Source organism: Nyctereutes procyonoides, unplaced genomic scaffold (assembly GCF_905146905.1).
Source record: "Nyctereutes procyonoides isolate TBG_1078 unplaced genomic scaffold, NYPRO_anot_genome, whole genome shotgun sequence".
Classification (NCBI taxonomy): domain Eukaryota; kingdom Metazoa; phylum Chordata; class Mammalia; order Carnivora; family Canidae; genus Nyctereutes; species Nyctereutes procyonoides.
The window spans coordinates 4,518,342-4,538,204 of NW_026575051.1; the positions used below are offsets into that span (position 1 = coordinate 4,518,342).

The following is a 19,863-nucleotide window of genomic DNA, read 5'->3' on the forward strand; positions in this document are numbered from 1 at the left end:
CCCCTTCACTTATTTCACCCATCCCTCCCTCTGGTAACCACCAGATTATTCTCGAGTTAAGAATCTGTTTCATGGTTTGCCTTTCTCTCTTTTTTCCCCATTTGTTCTTTTGTTTTGTTTCTTAAATTCCATACATGAATGAGATCACATGGTACTTGTCTTTCTCTGATTTATTTCACTTAGCATTATATTCTTTAGCTCCATCCATGTTGCAAATGGCAGGATGACATTCTTTTTTATGGCTGAATAATATTCCATTGTGTATATATACCACATCTCTTTTATCCATTCATCAGTCAGTGGACACGTGCTGCTTCCATAACTTGGCTATTGTAGATAATGCTGCTATAAACATATGGTGTATATATCCTTTTGAATTACCATTTTTGTATTCTTTGGGTAAATACCCGGTTGTAGAATTACTGGATTGTAGGGTAGTTCTATTTTTAACTCTGAGGAACCTCCATTCCATGCTGGTTTCCACTGTGGCTGCACTAGCTGACATTCTCTCCAGCAGTACAAGAGGATTCACTTTTCTCCATATCCTCACCAACACTTACTGTTTCTTGCATTTATGAGGGTTTCTTTTTTTTAAGATTTATTTATTTATTTATTTATGATAGAGAGAGAGAGGCAGAGACACAGGCAGAGGGAGAAGCAGGCTCCATGCAGGGAGCCTGACGTGGGACTCGATCCCAGGTCTCCAGGATCACGCCCTGGGTTGATGGCAGCACTAAACCGCTGAGCCACCCCGGCTGCCCCTGCACTTATGAGTTTTTAAATAAGAATGAGAGACCATAATAAACTGAATTATTTTTCTGTGGCAAAAGTTTCAGAGATTTTTTTGTAAAAGAAGAAAAAAGATATAGTAAATGCATGATTTATTATTATTATTAGGAGCACTGTATTGTGACAAGATTATATATTTTAGGGGATCCCTGGGTGGTGCAGCGGTTTGGCGCCTGCCTTTGGCCCGGGGCGCGATCCTGGAGACCCGGGATCGAATCCCACATCGGGCTCCTGGTGCATGGAGCCTGCTTCTCCCTCTGCCTATGTCTCTGCCTCTCTCTCTCTCTCTGTGACTATCATAAATAAATAAAAATTTAAAAAAAAGATTATATATTTTATTAACATGTAAAAATGATCTCTACCTGATGCAGATATTTGATAATAGAAAATGTTAAAGGATGAAAACAGTAACACAGAATGAATGCCAAATAGAAATCATTGAATGATTTAAGGATAATACCACAGTTAATGTTTTAAAAATTAAATATTTAATATTCTTTTTTTTTTACTATTTAATATTCTTAAATAACTATACATTTTTATATTTATATTTCCAGACACTAAAATTCCCCTGTTTTGGTGTGCAGTTCTGTGAGTTTTGGCAAATTTATAGTCATAAACCACCACCACGATCCAGATAAAGAACTGTGCTATCATCCCCCAAAACAATGCCATTCCCTTGGGCTACTCCTTTGTAGTCAGACCTCCCCATGTCAATTAACCTCGCTGTACCTATTCTTTCCTGTAGTTCTGCCTCTTGCAGAATGTCATATGAATGGAATCATAATGTACGTAGAACTTTTAAATCTCTCATTGAGCGTAATGTATTGAAATTTATCTGTTTTTATTGCATGTGTTTGTTCCTTTTTATTGATTAGTTGTCCATTGTTTTGGTTTCTTAAAGATTTATTTATTTATTCATGAGAGAGACAACAGAGAGGCAGAGACACCGGCAGAGGTAGAGGCAGGCTCCCAGTAAGGAGCCTGATATGGGACTCTATCCTGGACCCTAGGATCACACCCTGAGCCAAAGGCAGATGCTCAACCACTGAGCCACCCAGGCGTCCTGAATAGTGGTCCATTGTAAGGATGGACCACAGTTTGCTTTTCCATTCTTCAGTTGAGGAATGTTTGGGGTGTTTTCAGTTCCTGACAATTTCGAATTAAGCATTTATATGTTGCTTTGAACTAAGTTTTTCATTTCACTTAGGTAAATACCTAGGAATGGATTGCTGGATCTATGGTAAGAATATGTTTAACTGCCAATTTCCTTTCCAAAGTGGCTGTGCCATTTTGAATCCCTTGCCAATACTGAGAGTTTCAGTTTCTCTACAACCTTTATTGTCACTTTTTGTTTCATTTTGGCCATTCTAACAGGTATGTAATGGTATCTCACTAGTTTTAATTTGCTTTTCCCTAATGACTAAGGATGTTGAGCATCTTTTGTGTGTGCTCATTTGTCATCTGTTCTATCTTCTTTGGTGAAGTATCTGTTCAATCTTTTGCCCATTTCTTAATTGAGGTATTTTTTTTTAATTTTTTAAAAGATTTCATTTTTAAGTAATCCCTACACCCAACGTGGGGCTCGAACTCACAACCCTGAGATCAAGAGTCATGCTCTCCACAGACTGAGCCAGCCAGGTGCCCTGAGATATTTGTTTACTTATTGCTGAGTTTGGGGAGTCTTTAATATATTTTGGGTAGGGATTCCTGGGTGGCACAGCGGTTTAGCACCTGCCTTTGGCCCAGGGCGCGATCCTGGAGACCCGGGATCGAATCCCACATCGGGCTCCCGGTGCATGGAGCCTGCTCCTCCCTCTGCCTGTGTCTCTGCCTCTCTCTCTCACTGTGTGCCTATCATAAAAAAAATTAAAAAAAAAAATATATATATATATTGGGTATAAGTCCTTTGTGAGATATGTGATTTGCAAATATTTTCTCTCAGTTAGTGGCCATCTTGTCATTCTCTCACTGTTGTCTTTCAAAGAGCATAGGTTCTTAATTTTATTTATTTTATTTTATTTTTAAGATTTTATTTATTTACTCAGAGAGAGAGAGGGAGAGGGAGAAGCAGGCTTCATGCAGGGAGCCTGATGTGGGACTTGATCCCGGGTCTCCAGGATCATGACCTGGGCCGAAGGCAGACACTCAACCTCTGAGCCACCAAGGTGTCCCGGTTCTTAATTTTAATGAAGTCCAGTTTATCAGTTTGTTTAATGAGTTGTGCTTTTGAAGTCCTACCTAAGGACTTTTTGCCTAACCCAAGGTCACAAAGATTTTTCTCCTGTATTTTCTTCTATAGTTGATAGCTTTTTATTTTACATTTAGATTTAGGATTCATTTCTAGTTAAATTTTATGGGAGTTATGTAAAGTGTAGGTCATGAGCATGTACTTGAGCGGGGAGGGGAGTGAGCAGAGGGAGAGGGAGATAAGCAACAAGCACTCCATACTGAGCGGTGAGCTTGACAAGGGGCTCTATCCAAGGACCCTGAGATCATGACCTGAATTGAAATCAAGAGTCGGACACTCAATCGACCGAGCCACCTAAGCACTCTGCCAGTGAACATTATTGGGTAGTATTTGAAAAACCTAACAGGTGGATCTATTAATGAAATTAAGAACACTACACAAAATCATGTGTCAAAATTGCCAATTTAGGGACTTATTTAGCTATCCAAACTTATTTCTTAGAATAGTACTTGTAGGATTTGTGCATAGTATGTATATAAATATATAAATACATATTTGCAAGAATGACTCACCCTTAGTGGCAAACAGGTTAATGTAACACACACTTAGGGCATGGCAGTGGCTATAAGCAAGACTTGATTAGATTTTGACTGCTTTTCTCCTTCACACGCCTGTCTTGGTTCTGAGATGCCAGCCTTAACCTTCAATTCTGTGTGTTAGCTTCTTGCTCTTGCTTTGACTTGAAGTCAGTGGATTCCTTCGAACCAATAACATCCCTAGATTGATTGTTAAGCTTTAATTCTCACCAGAGGATTATCATACTTTTTCCCATTTTCCCAACTTCTCGATTGGTGTTTCTTGGGTTTGGGGATTAAATAAAACAGATAAATTTCCCAAGAGATGTTGGGAAGGAAGTTTTGTATTGCTGTACAGTCAAGAGATATCACAAGGCAGGGAGGACCTAGGTGGCTCAGTCAGTTAAGCATCCAACTTTTGATCTCAGGGTTGTGAGTTCAAGCCCCGCACTAGGCTACACGCTGGGCGTAGAGCCTACTTTAAAAAAAAAAAAAAGAAAGAGAGAGAAAGATCATAAGGCAAGACTGCTATTGTGCCAACTACCATAGGGTTCCCTGGCAGGTAAGCTCCACAGGGCAGCCACTGAGTCTCATCCATTACAATGTCTCTGGGTCCCGGCTTGGTGCCTTACCCAAAGTGGGTGCATGACCCATGAAGATTACTCCATGAAAGTTGTTGCCTCAACAAACAAGTTTCCAACTAATGGCTGTTTGGAAGCAGTGTGTAAACAGCTGTGGCTGATGAAGGTGGTTCAGGTTGTAGGGTTTTATGGAAAGATGCACTTAGAAAACTGAGATCCCTCTTGTGCCAAGCTTGAGTGACAAACAGAGAAGCTTTTTATATTCTGGACACTGGATAGAGAAGCAAACATGATGCAACTGAGTCTTTGTTGAGAGCTACGGAGTGAGCTGAAAGAGAATAGCCTTTTTCCTCTCTTTTTTGTTTAATAAAAGGCCCAAGCTATAGGCAAGTTGAAAGAATAGTGTGGTGAACATCTGTATTTCCTTCACTAAGATTCACCAGTTGCTAACAGTTGACAGTGTGTCATCGATTGTCCACATTCCATCTTTGTTCCATCATTTCCTTGTCATTAGATTCTGGTTATCATTTTTTTGGTGGGAATCCGCATAGGTAACAAGTGCTTCTTGTTGCTCCACATCGGGAAGCATGATGGTCTCAGCTGGCCCCAGTAAAGGTGATGCTAACTTTAATCACCTGTTTAAACTGGTGTCTGGGAAGGCTACTTTGGTTTAAAGGCAGAGAACTTTGGAAGGAACTTTTCGCTGATTTCTCTGTCAGTTGTACTTGCTATTGAGAAGCATCTTGGTGTAGTCAAGAAGGCCCTGGAAGCCAAGGAACTGGGATAGGGGACCAGGCTCTACAACCATCTCTCCCCAAAACTGTAGACAAGTTACATCATCTCTCTGGGCTGCGTAGTTATACATAAAAGGAAATAGAAACTCAGAGAGGTGAAGCAATTTGCCCAGGGCCACTCAGCTAGTGAGTGGCAGAGCTAGGAATCACAAGCTGTTCTTTTGGGGCCCTTGCCCTTATGTCAGTCTGCCTCCTCTGAATTGACCCATCATCTTTATGGTGGCACCAAGCTCTGGGGACTAATGCTCAGAATCAAGCAGAAGAACATCAGCTCTTGTAGGACCTGAAGTGAGAAGCAAGAGAGAGGTGCCTCTCCTGCCCAGGTTCCTCTCCTGCATGTGGCAGGCTGTATTGTAGGAAGGCCTGGGCACCTCAGGTAAGCTTGTAGGCGGGCTGTTGGACTCTCCTCAGCCACCTTTGGAATAAATGCTTTTGTGTGGATGTTACAAAGTTGAGCTACTGGCTCCGTTCCAGCCTCTACCTCCCCAGACAGGGAAGTTCAGGTTTCGCGTACCTGGCCTTGGTTCAGGCTAGGGTTAGTGCCCAGGATCCCCAGATTGGCCCATGAATTCCAAGGGCAGTCTAGATAGATGGAGAGGGTACTGCCTCAGCCTGCCTGAGTTCCTGGGTGGGAGGGAGGAAGACAGGAAGTATTAATGGGGGAAAGGTGTGCAGAACCTTGATAAGCAGGTCATTCCGGGTGGGGAGACACTGTGTGCATGCTCTGGACGCCCTAGGATTTGGGTGGAGGTTCTCAAGGAGGCAACCAGAAAGAAAGGCTGCAGGAGTGACTCTGGAATACTCCAGGACTACTCTGCTGGCCCTCTGTTTGGGCGGCCCACCAGCCCACCAAACTGACATCTTCCCAGTTAGCAGCTCTCTCCAAAGCAAGTAGCAGCACTTTAAGTACTCGGTGAGTAATGTCTGTTCCTCATGCCCTTCTTGGGAGTGTTGTTTTGAGGAAAACTGTAGCTCTGGCTCAGTCAGGATTTGGTTTGTCAGGGCCACATTGTCCTGTTGCTGTGGAACTTAGAGTCCAGGAGAGTCAGCCTTCCTAAGTTCCCAGTGGTTCTCCCTGAATTGCTCATCTTCACAGGCCTCCCAGGAAGTGGCCAAATTCAGGGCAGGGCCAAAGTGGCCTGACCAGGAGCTTGCTGTGCCTCGTAGGCCCAGAGGTTAGTTCTGGGGAACACTTCTTCCCTGGTTGATGGCTTCCCTAGGCCCTGCATCTTAGAGACATCCCCAGGGTCCTGGCATCCAGGTCGGCAGGGACAGAGGGGGCCCCTGGAGAGAACCTCAGAGGAACAGCAGTGTTTATAGACAAGACTCCCCATTGTCACTGGTTGTGATACTTGGGGAACGGTGGCAGTGCTTTACTTCATTCTTTAGAGGGAGCCCCTTCTTCCTCCTGCTGATAGGGCAGAAATCCGTACTAGGAGCCTGACGTGACCTGCATGTGAGGCCTTCCGCTCGCTGAATGAATTCCCCAGGTGTCATCCCTAAGTCACTCCAGGTCTGGTATTTCCCCATCTCATTCTGCACATCCCTCGTCCTGGCTCTGCGTTCTGAGAAGTAAGTGGCAGACTTTTTTTTTTTAATGATGATATTTCTTTTTTTTTTTTTAATTATTTATTTATGATAGTCACAGAGAGAGAGAGAGAGAGAGAGAGAGAGAGAGAGAGAGGCAGAGACACAGGCAGAGGGAGAAGCAGGCTCCATGCACCGGGAGCCCGACGGGGGATCCGATCCTGGGTCTCCAGGATCGCGCTCCGGGCCAAAGCCAGGCGCCAAACCGCTGCACCACCCAGGGTTCCCTAGTGGCAGATTTTTGACTAGCTTTCCCACAGAGCTCTCGAAGGCTGTCTGTCATGCAGGTGTAAAAGCTAGAATCTGTGTCAAAATGATATGTGAATTCGAAGGTGAGAACAGGGGCCAGTTTTCTGACTCTCATGGTGCTTTGATGTTTAAAAATCAGGTATTCCTGAGATTTAAATACTCTTGTTCGATTTGTCCTTTCATTTCTTCAACTCTGGTTCTCCCTTCCCCAGTTTGGGGGACTTCATGCTTTTTGAATATTTGTTAACGAGGCCTTATCTGGGACATGAGAGAGCAGCCACATAGGTGTGCGCTTGAAAAGGAAAGCCAGGGAGAGGGGACCCTGGGTGGCTCAGTTTGTTCTGCGTCCAACTCTTGGTTTCAGCTCAGGTCATCTCCAGGTCATGAGACCCAGCCCTGTGTTGGGCTCCACGCTCCAGGTGAGTCTTTCTCTGTCCCTCCTCTACTCTCCTCCTCTCTCCCCCCCCCTCAGATAAATAGATCTTAAAAGAAAAAAAAAAAAAAGGAAAGGAAAGGGAGAACAGAATGCAAGTTCTGAAAATGTCTTTTGAGATCCAGTACCAGGCAAGCTTGGCTTTCTCCAGTGTCCACCTTCACCCTTAGTGCCCAAACTGGTTTCACTCAAGTGAGATTCAGAGCTTTTGTAAGGGAGAAAGCAAGAAGTTTTTGAAGGAGGCTCCTGGCTCTTCTCCTCAGCTTCATAGCAAAAGACATTGTTGCCTGTTTTAAAAACAATTACAACTACACACAGGTAATAACTAGTAATCTCTCCACCACCTTTCTCCCTCCCATTCCAGACTATTTTCTCTTTGCAGTTGTTGTGTTACTGGGCAAACGTCTGTCAGCTCTGTTCCACTGTCTTTAAATGTTTGTGAGGCAGATGTGCAGTGTGACTCCTCGCCCTTCGCTCCCAGCAGCATATCCAGGCCATCCTGCCATGGCACCACATGTGTTCCACCTGCTGCTCTGGAGAGTCTGCAGAGAGTTCCATGGCAGGAATGTGCCAGAATGTTGCATCATGAGATTGACTCCTTCAGCTTCTTCTGCTTAGACATCTAAAATAATGATGTCTCATGTTTGTATCAGGCCTTTTAAACTTTTTTTTTCTTTTTGCTTGCTAAATACAGCGCATGTTCATTATAGAAAATTTAGAAAAATTGGATAAGCAATAAGAGAAGAAACAAATATCACCCTAAGAGATAACCACCATTGATATTTTGGTGTGTAAATTGTATAGTACAAATGTTTTTTCACATTTAATATCTCACCTGAGCCTTGCTTCCTCCGTTAGGAGAGGCATATGGATACTAATCCCATCTCACAGATGGGAAAACTGAACCACAGGGTGGTTAGAAGGTTGTCCAGAGGAACCCAGCAACATGTTAAAGACCGAGCTGGGAGTACATATAGCCCAGCATTAACACTCTCCATCGTATCCGCTCTCCTCTCACCTCCAAGACAGAGAAGAGTCATGCTGGGGATCTGGATTTCAGCAGGACCCAGGCAGTCACCGTTGTTTGTAGAAATTACCTTATCCAGGGATCCCTGGGTGGCGCAGGGGTTTGGCGCCTGCCTTTGGCCCAGGCCACGATCCTGGAGACCCGGGATAGAATCCCACGTCGGGCTCCCGGTGCATGGAGCCTGCTTCTCCCTCTGCCTGTGTCTCTGCCTCTTTCTCTCTCACTGTGTGCCTATAATAAATAAATAAAAATTTTAAAAAAATTATTAAAAAAAAAAAAGAAATTACCTTATCCAAAGGTTAATAAATAGCACCTAAAGGAAAGCATCTCATGACACTTTGGCCCCTTACTGACTTAGGAGAAAAGATAGTTTTTAAAGAATTGCCCACCTCAACATTCCAGCTTCATCTTGACCATTGGGGGTTTTAGGAGCCACGCATTAGGAGGGCATGATAAACAGAGGAGGAGGAGGGTCGGGAATGGGGCCAGTGACAATTGGTGTGGCACCTGAAAGGTCTCACCTGGACAGGATGGCCTGATGGGGGAGAGGTGCAGGTTGGGACCTGGTGACCAGACATGAGGCAGGGACAGGATCAAGAATGGAGGTTCATCGGAGTGGGTCCACTTGCCAGATGCAGGAGACTTTTTAGCATTAGAGGGGAGGCAAGAAGCAGTGGAGAGGTTGAGAGCTCCCACCCTGAAGGCAGCCTGGTTCACGGCTCTGCATCCTGGCTCAGTGGGACGTGGAAATTATGTAACCTTCCCCGGCTCCGCTTTCTCATTAGTAAATGGGAATGATAATAGTACCTGCTTCACAGTTCTCACTTGTGAAGCCCCAGTGAGTCACCACATGTAAGGAGCTTACAGTAATGCCCAGCACATAGAAACACTTCTTACGATGTGATTCACGGAGAAGTTGGGTAGGCTCCTTGTGAGAGTTACAAGAGGTTCTCTCTGTGATCTCCTTCCCCAGCCTTTTCTGGTCCCTGCCCCCCTCCTGGGCCTAAGACCCTGCATTTCCCCAACCTAGAACACCCTACCCCTCAATCTGTGTAAAAAGCAATCTCCCCACTCCTTGATTTTATTTTCTTCTCTAAATTCTTAAATGTTTTCACTGATGAACATATTTTACTTTTAAGATCATTTCTGGACAGCCCAGCTCTCCTTAGCCTTGAACCTTCCCCAAGGCCTCTGGCCTGAAGCCATTTCCTCTTCCTCCAGACTTAGCCCCTCTCCCCCCACCGCTTCTGCTTCCCGGTTTCCCTGACGGGGTTGTTGTAGTGACAGCTTATCTCCCTCTTTGATTGGAGTATAAACATTTACAGGGCACTCAAGGACATGTCACCACCTCCCCACCCCTACTCTGAGAGGAGCTGAGGCCTGTGAGACCTAGGCCTTTTTCCATTGACTACTACCCTCGGGGTCTGCTCAGTGAGAGGATTTTAGAATCAAAAGGAAGGTGGGGATAGATGCACCCAACACTCCCTCCCTGTGGGGAAAATTAAGCCAAGGAAAAAGAACCACCTCCTCCTAAATCACCTGACAGATTAGCAAAAAGAGCTGGGCTGGATGTCAACTAAGTACCTTCAGCCAGCTGTTTCTGGACTCGATGTCTCCCCTATGCTGCATTTCTGCCAGTTTATTGTAATCCTGATGAGCTACTCTTTTGACTGGAGTGGTCTCTCCACTCCTAGAAAACAGAATCCAAGGACAAATGATCTGTGTGGGGCTGTTTCAGGCTGGGCCATGAATGGAAGTCTTTTTTTTTTTCCAGTTATAAAAAGTTATTCATTCAGTACATATTTATTGAGCAGTGACTATCTGCCAGTCGCTGCTCTAAAAGTTGAAGATCAGTGTGAATCTAACAGGTGAAAATTTTTGCCCATGTGGGGTTTTTATTCTTGGGGAGAGACAATCAGTAAACAAAGGCATTTTAAAAAATACTTATATCCATATATGTACGCATGCAGACATGCAATTCCAGATAGTGGCAAGAGCTGTGGAGAAAATTGAAGCAGAAAGGGAAATGGAAGTACCTGAAGGTGAGCTGGGCTGGTTTTAAATTGAATGGTCAGGTGTCACTTGGAGCAGAGAGCAGACAAGAGACCAAAGAGGCCACTCCAGGTTAGCAGGTGGCAGTTTTAATAAAGGGAGCTTACATGTATGGCTTATATTGGGTGGCAGCAAGACAAATGGATCCCCACACCCACCCAACAAATCTTAAAAGCTTATGAAGAGGCCTTCCCTGGACTCAGTCATGTATACCACTCAGGTGTTTTCAATACCACCTTGCTATCTCAAGGCTGTGTCCTTGGAACAGCCTCTGGGGAGCGAGAAAGGAAGCAGAACCCCCATTCCATAGACTGGGGAGAGTGTGAGGAGCTTTCAGTTACCTGGGTCCAGTTCATGGGCCAATTGCTGGTTACAGCATATCATTTCTGATGACCCTCCCCAACATCAGGTTGACGGTCATATGGGACCAAAGCCCTGAAGAAGTACATTTTCAGCTGAAGGGAACAAGCTGCAAAGGCTCTGCAGCAAGATATGCCTGCTGTGTTCAAGACCAGCAAGGACACCATGTGCCTGTGCACAGTATGCCAGGAAGGGAGCGGTAGGCAGGGCACCTGTGCCGGAAGGCCCCACAGGCCACTGTAGAGATGGGCAGGAAGCTCCTGGAGCGATTTGGTCACAGGAAGGACAGAATCTGACTTAAAAGGATCACTCTGCTGTGTAGAGAGTAGGGGGCAAAGCCAAAAGCAGAGAAGGCAGTTGGGAGGCTGTTGGAATAATCCAGGCAAGAGAGGATGTTGACTTGGGCCAGGATCATAGCAGTGGAGGTGGTGAGAAGTGATTAGATTCTAGGTATTTGTTAAAGGGAGAGCCCGCAGGATTCACTGACTCCAGTGCTGTGGCCTGACCAACTAGAAGGTTGGAGATGCCATTTACTGAGATGGAAAAGACCTGGGTCGGGGGGAAGGTCAGGGGCTCCATTTGGATACCATTAGGCATCCACGTGGAGATGTCAGAGAAGCTGGAACTGAAGAAATAAATATGGGAGTCAAAAGCATATTTATTGAAAGTATTGAAAGCCACAAGCCAGTTACAGATCATGCAGGGAGTAAGTGTAGCTGGAGAATGAAAGAGACCTTCAGACTGGGAGTTGACTGGGGCCAGATTGCGTGGGAACAGCCAGGAAGCCTGGAAGCCAAGTAAGAAAAGGTGTAAAGGAGGGAGGATCCAGCAATAGTATCACATACTCTAATGGGTCAAGTAAGATGAAGATAATACCTGTTTGGAACATCAAGTTCAAGAAGTGCAGCAACATAAAAGCAGTAAATCGCCTACCACCCTATTCATACAAGGAAACTTCCTTCCATTCTTTCTGTAGCCATTTTTATGGGAATTATGCTGTCTATGTAGTTCTGAATATTACTATTTTTCACTTAAAAAAGTTATGAAATATTATACAGAAACATAGTACACCATTTTCCAGGGGCTGCCTAATTTATTGAACCATTCCTTCACTGGGCATGGAATTATTTCTGTTCTCTTCCGTTATTATAAATATTTCTCATTCTAAAAAGTTGATTTCATTATTGTAAATAACACTGCACTGAAAGCCCAGTGCATTTTCCTGTGAGGGAATTACCAGGGTCAAAGGACATGAATGCTCTTAAAGGTAAAGCTTATACTTGGGAGTCACAGTTTCTCCTGGGCAGGACTGACCAACCCTGGCTCAGCCAGATGGTGTTCCCATGCCTCCCCTCCGTTTGGGGAGGTTCAGAAGTCACTGGGCCCCTCGGACCCCCAATTCTGCCTCCCTTTCCAGGTGTGAGTCCCATTTCTCCCAGCCTGGTGAGTTTTATTCCCTCTCACTAGGCCTGGCCACCCCCCTCAGTGTGCTGTCCCCCACTTGCTGCCAGCCTCTGTTCGCTCACCTAATTTGTTAACATGGCCAGCAGTAGCTAGAGCTTCCCTCAGAGGGTCATCGTGGTGTTCAAAGGAAATAATCCATTCTAGCGCTTAACACATGAGTCCTGTCTGCCCTCCTCCCTCTGGGTTGATCCACTGGAGTTGCAGACATGAAGACTCTTTGTGAACTTCTTTTTTTCTTTTTATGATTTTATTTATTCAGGAGAGACACACAGAGAGACACAGGCAGAGGGAGAAGGAGGCTCCATGCAGGAAGCCTGACATGGGACTCGATACCGGGTCTCCAGGATCAGGCCCCGGGCTGAAGGCAGCGCTAAACCGCTGAGTCACCCAGGCCACCCTCTTTGTGAACTTTAAAGGGCAGACCAATGTCCTGGTCTTAGTTGTTTAAAAAGGAAAGGGTATGGGATCCCTGGGTGGCTCAGTGGTTTAGCCCTTGCCTTCGGCCCAGGGTGTGATCCTGGAGTCCTGGGATTGAGTCCCGCGTCGGGCTTCCTGCGTGGAGCCTGCTTCTCCCTCTGCCTGTGTCTCTGCCTATCTCTCTGTTTCTCTCATGAATAAATAAATAAAATCTTTTAAAAATAAAAATAAAAAGGAAAGGGTAGAGCAGCTTGGGTGGCTCAGGGGTTTAAGTGCCTGCCTTTGGCCCAGGGCGTGGTCCTGGGGTTCTGGGATCGAGTCCCACGTCGGGCTCCCTGCATGGAGCCTGCTTCCTCTGTGTCTCTGCCTCTCTTTCTCTCTCTCTCTCTGTCATTAATTAATTAATTAATTAATTTAAAAATCTTTAATAAATAAAAATAAAAAGTAAAGAGTATGTGTAGTGGCATCTAGTCTGTGCCCCATAACCACATAGCTCTCAGAGCAGGGCCACTGGTCCCCAGTTTGGTGCCGTGGCTACGAGAGCTGTGTCAGGAATTTGGGGTGCTTGTATGGAGTTGACAGGCCCAGGAACGTGTCAGTCAGCCTCCTGCCAGGCATTGCTAAATGCCACATCTGTTCCCCAGATCTGTGTGTATGTCACAACTGGGAATCACTAAGCGAGGACAGTGCTAGGAGGCTGGAGCCAAGGAGGCCAGAGCAGGAAGGGGGCCTTGGAAGTCATCTAACCTTGCCCTGATGTTTACTCCGAGAGCACAAGTGGCGCAGCTGGAGAAGCATACAGCTCTGTAAGGGCCTCTCCCCTCCACTCTTGAGTGCGGGTCTTCCCTGGAATGAATGCGGGTGCTTCCCATGCCCAGCCTTCCAGGGCTCTGGGAGGTGGCCTTCCCCTTCCGTGAGTGCCCCAGCTAGGGTTTGCTGGAACCCTGGCTTCTCGGAGCCCTGCTGAAATCATCTCCAACCTGTCCACAGGAGCCAGAGAAGTTTAGCTTTAAGTGTGGCTCTGATCCCTGCCCAACCTCTTCATAACCCTCTCTGCTGCTCTGTGAATAAACACCCACATCCTCAGCTTGCCCTTTGAAGCCCCAAGTGATCTCTAGCCTCAGCTAGACCAGGCTTCCTGTGCTATGCTCTCAGAGGGGCCATGCCATCCTCCTCTCTCTGTGAGGCCTTTTCACATCCCTGTTTCTGGTGGTCCCAGGACCCCACAGGCCCACCTCTCAGTCAGAGGCCTCCCCTGGCCACCCCACTAGGCTAGCATGCTCTGAGTATGCCCCCACTGTGCTTGGCCTTTGTCTTTTAGAGCCCTGGTTGTGGTTCCTAGTTACATATTTGTGTTGGTTAGTTGCCTGATGTAGACTGGCACATGATAGTAGGTACTTAACAAATATTTGTTGAATGAGTGAATGCAAGCAGCTGGCAACAGCTGGCAGGGCCTAGAAGAGTGGAGGGGCATTGACAGCCTCAGCAGCCATAGCACCTGAGGTCCTCAGGTGAGAAGTGTTCTGGAAAGGTCCCCAGCGTGGCCCTCTGCCCGCTGGCATAAACACCCTTACCTCAGGAGCCTTCTCTGAGCAATGATGGGTCTTCTTTCCTCCCTCAGGCTTGCAGTAGGAAGGAAAGATATGGGTCTCTTTTGAGCAGGCCTTTCTTTTACCTCAGCAGTATCTCAGCATATTATTCAGTTTTCTTTGTTCATGACACTTCTGTAAAATCTTCCTCCCTCCTCCCATAATTAAGGTAACCTATGCTCATGGTGAAGAAATTGGAGAACACAGAAAAATATAAGAAAACAAGAATTCCCCGTAACTGGAGCCCTCAGAGAAAAGTACCATTCAGAGTTTGGGCCGTGTCTCCAGTTTTGTTTGTGTGCCTTATGTACATGGTTAAACATTGCTGAGATTCTATTGTTTATGAAAACTGGAGATTGTTTTTAAAGATATTATTTATTTATTTGAGAGAGAGCATGATGGTGGAGCGGGGGAGGGAGAAGCAGGTCCCTTGCTGAACAGGGAGCCCAACACAATTCGGGGCTCGATCCTAGGATCCTGGGATCATGACCGGAGCCACAGGCAGACATTTAACGGACTGAGCCCCCAGGTACCCCCAGACTGGAGAGTTTTGCTGTCTCTTCAGTCTTCAGTGGCTCCAGTCCAAGGCAGCTAGGGCAGTGATCAGCGTGTTAACCCTTGTAGCGGGAGTGGTGATGGCGGGCATCTGAGCCCCACTGATCCCAGGTAAAGAGCCCTCTTTTTCCCATTCACGTCTCTTCCCTGTTATGCCCTCGGTAGCTTCCTGAGGCAGCTTTTCCTTTTTTTTTTAGTTCAGCTCCGCTCCACAGGGCTCAGGGACTGACCCTTGATGGAACTAGAAAAATTACGTAATGTGCAGGACAAGAGTGACCTGCCTGCCTTTTCTCTGGTTCAAGATCTCTCTGAATAAAACCAGCCCCCAGGCTACTTCTGGAGATTGGCTTCTGGTGGCTTCCAACAAGAAGGCCACAAAGGCCTCTCCAGTACTCTGAGAGGAGTGGGGTGACCTGGATTGGCAAATGGGGAGCAAAGAGCCCTGTGGAGTTGCTGGTCTGGAAAACCAGGGCACTGGGTCAGTACCCAGATAAATGATTGATTTGGAAGCTCAGGACAGAGTCAAGCAGGCTCATTCTCCCATGGCCTCTCTCACTGCTGACCCTGAAAGCGCTTGCCAGGGAAATGGGGCAACCTCTGCCCTTTCTCTGGAGACTGCTGAACCTCATCCCCCTGCAGTGGCGTGAGGGAGGAGAGGGCAGCAGCTGGGTCATCTGCATCGAGGCAAAGGAGCCCAAGAAGTGGAGGAAGATTTGGGCTCGGTTCTCTGAAGGAGAAGCACGTGCCCAGAGCAGGGAGCTCCTTGTCAGTTCTCTTCTACCCAGTTGATGATGAGGCAGGGAACTGGGAAATTCTGGGTCTGTTTGGGTCTCTGGAATTCTAATAGGCTGGCACATTTCTAGACCTGGAATGTCACTTGCTCCATATAATATCTTAAGATGAACCCATGGCAACAATTGTAGCAGTGGCCACAGTCCCTGTTTGTTGGACATGGACTCAGCACTACTTGGCACTGGCTATGTGGTTATTTAACCTTTATGACGTGTGTTCCCAGATGTGGGCTGAGGAACTCTGAAGAGTTAGTCTCTTCCCCAAGTCACAGAGAGGGTGGCGCAGAGCCACCCTGACACAGAAGCCCCTGGAATTCACTTCTATGGAGTATTGCATCTCAGGAGCAGTAATACACGAAAACTGATACAGCAGCAATGCTGAGACTGAAAACACTGTGCCTGAGGCTAATGTCTGTGTCTTCATTCAGCAAGTGTGTGCAGAGTGCCCACTATGTACCAGACACTATGCCAGATGCTGGGGACCTACCTTGGCAAGCGAGAGGGCATCGTCTGGGAAACTGATAGTGGCCTGGTGAGGCCAGACCCGTTGCCTGACTTTGCAGTTTGCTGCAGTGATCGCAGATCTGAGGGCCTCGCTCACATTTGACTTAGGAAGGAACAAAATGAGGCTGGTCAGCCAGAACTTCCTAAGGGAGGAGGTTCAGGAGAGCCCGCTCTTGAAGGAGAGGAATGGAAGGGGCAACATTTCAGGCTGAGGCCAGTACGAGCCTCTAGGGTCAGAGGGTGATGCTGGAACACAGGGTGAGTGGGATGGGGCTGGAGAAGGAGCCAGGGACCAGAGCCTGTGCCTGTCTTCAGCATATAGCAGTCATTTTCTGGCAGGGAGTATCCAGAAGGACCTTGACCCAGGGTATTCCTGATGGAAAAACAGTTGGGGATTTGCAGCTAGACCCAAGAATTCAGCAGTAATGGCTCCAGACCAAGGCTAGGAGCAGCTTCTAAATCCAACAGGTCAGGGACATACCACCTTCTAGACATAGCAGTCTTACCTATCCCCACATGCAAGGCACGCAGTACAGAGACTAACACTTGAACCAATCTGTGTGGGCACCAATCCTGCTGTTCGAATTACTGTGCAACCTTGAGTCAGTTACTTTCCCTCTCTGTGCGCAAGTTCCTCATCAGTTAGATGGAGATCATTAATAGTACCTGACTCTTAGGGTTGTTTTTTTGTGGGTTTTTTTTTGTTTTGTTTTGTTTTTTTCTTAGGGTTGTTTTGAGGATTATATGTCCATCCACACGAAGCCTGGTATGTAAGCCCTGGGAGAATGGAAGCCAGAACCATTGCAATGGGTCTGGTGAGCTGGAGGCTTATAGCTATGACCCAGCTTGGGCTCTGGTTCAGGGAGAAGCCTCTCAGGCTGCACCACACCTTTGAGAGATGCATGGGGCTCCAGCACACTGCCTGGGGTGGGTGGTAGGGGTGTTCTACCTCTTGAGGATGTCTAGACCTCGTGAGATGGATGAGGGCCCCAGGTGGCTTGGTTGATTGCTTGGGCCCCAGACCAGACCTGTCTAGAGCTTAGGGTCATTTGGATTAAGCTCCTAGCTACCTCTTCCCATGAAACAGACTTGTCCAATGGCAAATGTAGTGTGCCCCTCCCCCACCTCCACTCCCAGAAGGCCTGCCATTCGTCTGTGACAAGAGAGTGGGTGCTGGAGTGGCGCCTGGGTGGCTCAGTCAAGCGCCCAACTTTTGATTTCTGTTCAGGTCATGATCTCAGGGTCGTGGGATCGAGTGCCTCATCAGGCTCCATACTCTGTGGGGGATCTGCTTAGATTCTCTCTCCTTCCTCTGCCTCTCCCCCTGCTCACATTCTCTCCCTCTAAAATAAATAAATAAATAGTCTTAACAAAAAAGAGAGTGGGTACTGGAGTGGGAGCACTGGGTTTGCTTGCACAGCAGGCTTGTGTGAGCATGTATCCATACAACAGACACATGTGCATGCTAGAATCAGGGCTGTCAGGGCATTTGTTTTATAAGAAATTCCTTTGCTCGAGACTCCATTTTTTGTCCAAGCACAGCAGAGCGGCACCTTCTCATTCTGGCTACAGGACCTGTATGATGACAGTACCGACCTCTTAAGTGGGGGGAAACTGGGACACAATCAGAAGGTTTCTGGCTCTGGCACAGTATTGAGGGTGGCAATAGCAAAAACCGGGCTTCTCAGCCACATAAAAGTTATACCTTGTGCCAGGGTGTGCTACTCTTAGTGCTAGAGCTGAAGAAAGGAAAGGAAATAAGGTCCATTGCAGGACTAGTGGTAATGGGGTGGCAACCCCCTGTGAAATGTCCAGCCTGCGGGCCTGGGCCCAGTGGGGTAAGGGCAGGGCCCCGGGGATCAGAGTAGCTCCTGACCCAGCAGGCCGAGAGTGGTGGAGGTGGGGCGGTGTTGGTTTCTGGGAGATGGTCAGGCTTCAGCTGTAAATGGAACAGCCAGGGCTGTGTGAAAATGGATGGTTTCTGGCAAAATGCAGGGATGGGCTGCAGCACAGCAGTTACATCTAAATATGAAACAGCTCAAGGGATGTGTGTGGGTTTTAGAACAGCCAGACTGATGCTCCCCTCCCCCCTCCGCTGGTCACAGCCAGAAGAGACAACTCCAGTCTGAGGAGGAACATCTGCCTGGAATCCAAGGACCCTGGTCTGGCCCCAAATTCAGAACTCCAGCCAGAGCCCAGAGCCACATCTGTTTCTAAAGGCATCTACTTGCACCCTCTGCAACTGCTGACTGTTCCTCTGGTCATGTGAAAAGAACCTTCTACCAGTTAGTATATAGAAACAGAAGCTGAGGCTCCAGGTGTCAGAGATGCATAAGGTGGCCCAGTCCATGCAGCTCCTCAGAAGCCTGGCCAGCCCCACACCCCATCGTGTCTGAACCCCTCTGTCTTCTGCTTTATCCTTTGTGTCTTCTCCGAGAGACACCCTGTCAGGCTCCCGAGGCCAGAGCTTTTTGTCACTTCCCTCGTCTCCCCAGGGGAGCTCACAAGGCTCACCTGTGGGAGCTCTGGAGGATTGAACAGATATGATGTGTAGGGGGAGCTCAGTCAGCTCCCACCCCTCCTTCCAGAACTCAGTACTGAGAATGAACCCCATCCCATCCCCCCAGAGTCACTCAGAGGATCAGAGGGTACGAGGGAATGGGCGAGAAAATATTTTGTTAGTGTCTCTATGAGGCAGTGCTTTGGTTTTCTCTCCTCTGATTCCAGCTGCTAAGGGGGACCCCAGATCTTCATGCCCCTCTCATCACCACAGTCTGGTGTGCATTACCCCGTGTCCACTGACAGACAACCAAGCTCCACAGAGCTAGAAACAGTTTGTTCTGATCAGCCTCACACCGCTTACCATGTGGTCGTGGCCACTGCTGTGCTTGGAGCTCTTGGAAGTCATGCTGTCTGAGCCTTCTGTCACCATGCTCCCCATATTCTTGATGCTACTCCACAGAAGCCTCCTATAGCCGCTTCAGCCACAGGCCTGGCTAAGGGTTTCTCACCCCTCACCTGCCCCAGACTTTTCAGTCCTGTGGAGCACAAAGCATCAGGGTATCTGGTCTTGGTTATTCAGAGAATAACTACTTTTTTCAGAGAGTATACTTCTTGCTACAACTGTCACAGACTGTTCCTGGTGATCACCAAGGTCCTTTCCCCAGTGTTGTCACCAACCCCCTCTCCACAGCCCCGTTCTCCTATTTAGGTAGGTGTCCTATATATCGTGTTGTTTCTTCTTCTTTTTTTAAGATTTATTTGTGTGTGTGAGAGAGAGAGAGAGAGAGAGCGAGCCCACACAAGCGGGGACAGAGGGAGAAGGAGAAGCAGGCTCTCCAGTAAGCGGGGAGCCCAATACAGGGCTTGATCCCAGGACCCCGGGACCATGACCTGAGCCAAAGGCAGATGCTTCACCAACTGAGCCACCCAGGTGCCCCGTGTTGTTTCAGTTAGGATTGTATTCAGCTGCCTGCAGCTGAAGTGTGGCAAACAAGGCCTCATAAAACAGGCATTTTGTTGTCACCCGTAGCCTGTAGTCTGGAGACAGGTGTTCCAGGGCTAGTTCAGCAACTGCTTGGGCCCCCTTCTTGCTTTTCGCCCCACCCTCTTAACCTGTCCTGCTCCAAAGGAAGCTGTTCCACCTCCGGGCCCAGTATTCCTAGTCCAGGGAGGAAGAGGAGAGGGCAAACATCTCTTTTGATCAAGGAAACTATTTTCAGAAGGCTTTTCCAGTAGATGTCTATTTACATATTGGTCAGCATTGTATCACATGAACACAGTAGCTGCAGGAGAGCTTGGGAAATGGAGTGTTTAGCTAAGCACGTGGCTGATCCAAAGAAACTGGGCCTCAGTCAGGAAGGGGGAGTAGAGTTAGGTAAACAATGAGAAGTGACTGCCCCAGG

The 19,863-nt window shown here is 47.4% G+C and overlaps 1 protein-coding gene across 2 annotated transcripts in view; it reads left to right on the plus strand.

Moving 5' to 3' along the window:
- Positions 1–19,863, plus strand: part of PPARD (peroxisome proliferator activated receptor delta) — an 87,163-nt gene that overhangs the window by 46,775 nt on the left and 20,525 nt on the right. Inside the window, exon 1 of one of the 2 annotated variants that reach the window (XM_055329976.1) lies at positions 5,702–5,843. The exons of the other annotated variant lie outside the window; for it this stretch is intronic. The gene's annotated coding sequence lies outside the window, so the exon portion shown is untranslated. Of the gene's footprint in view, positions 1–5,701; positions 5,844–19,863 lie in introns of those variants that run through there. 2 annotated transcript variants of the gene reach the window in all.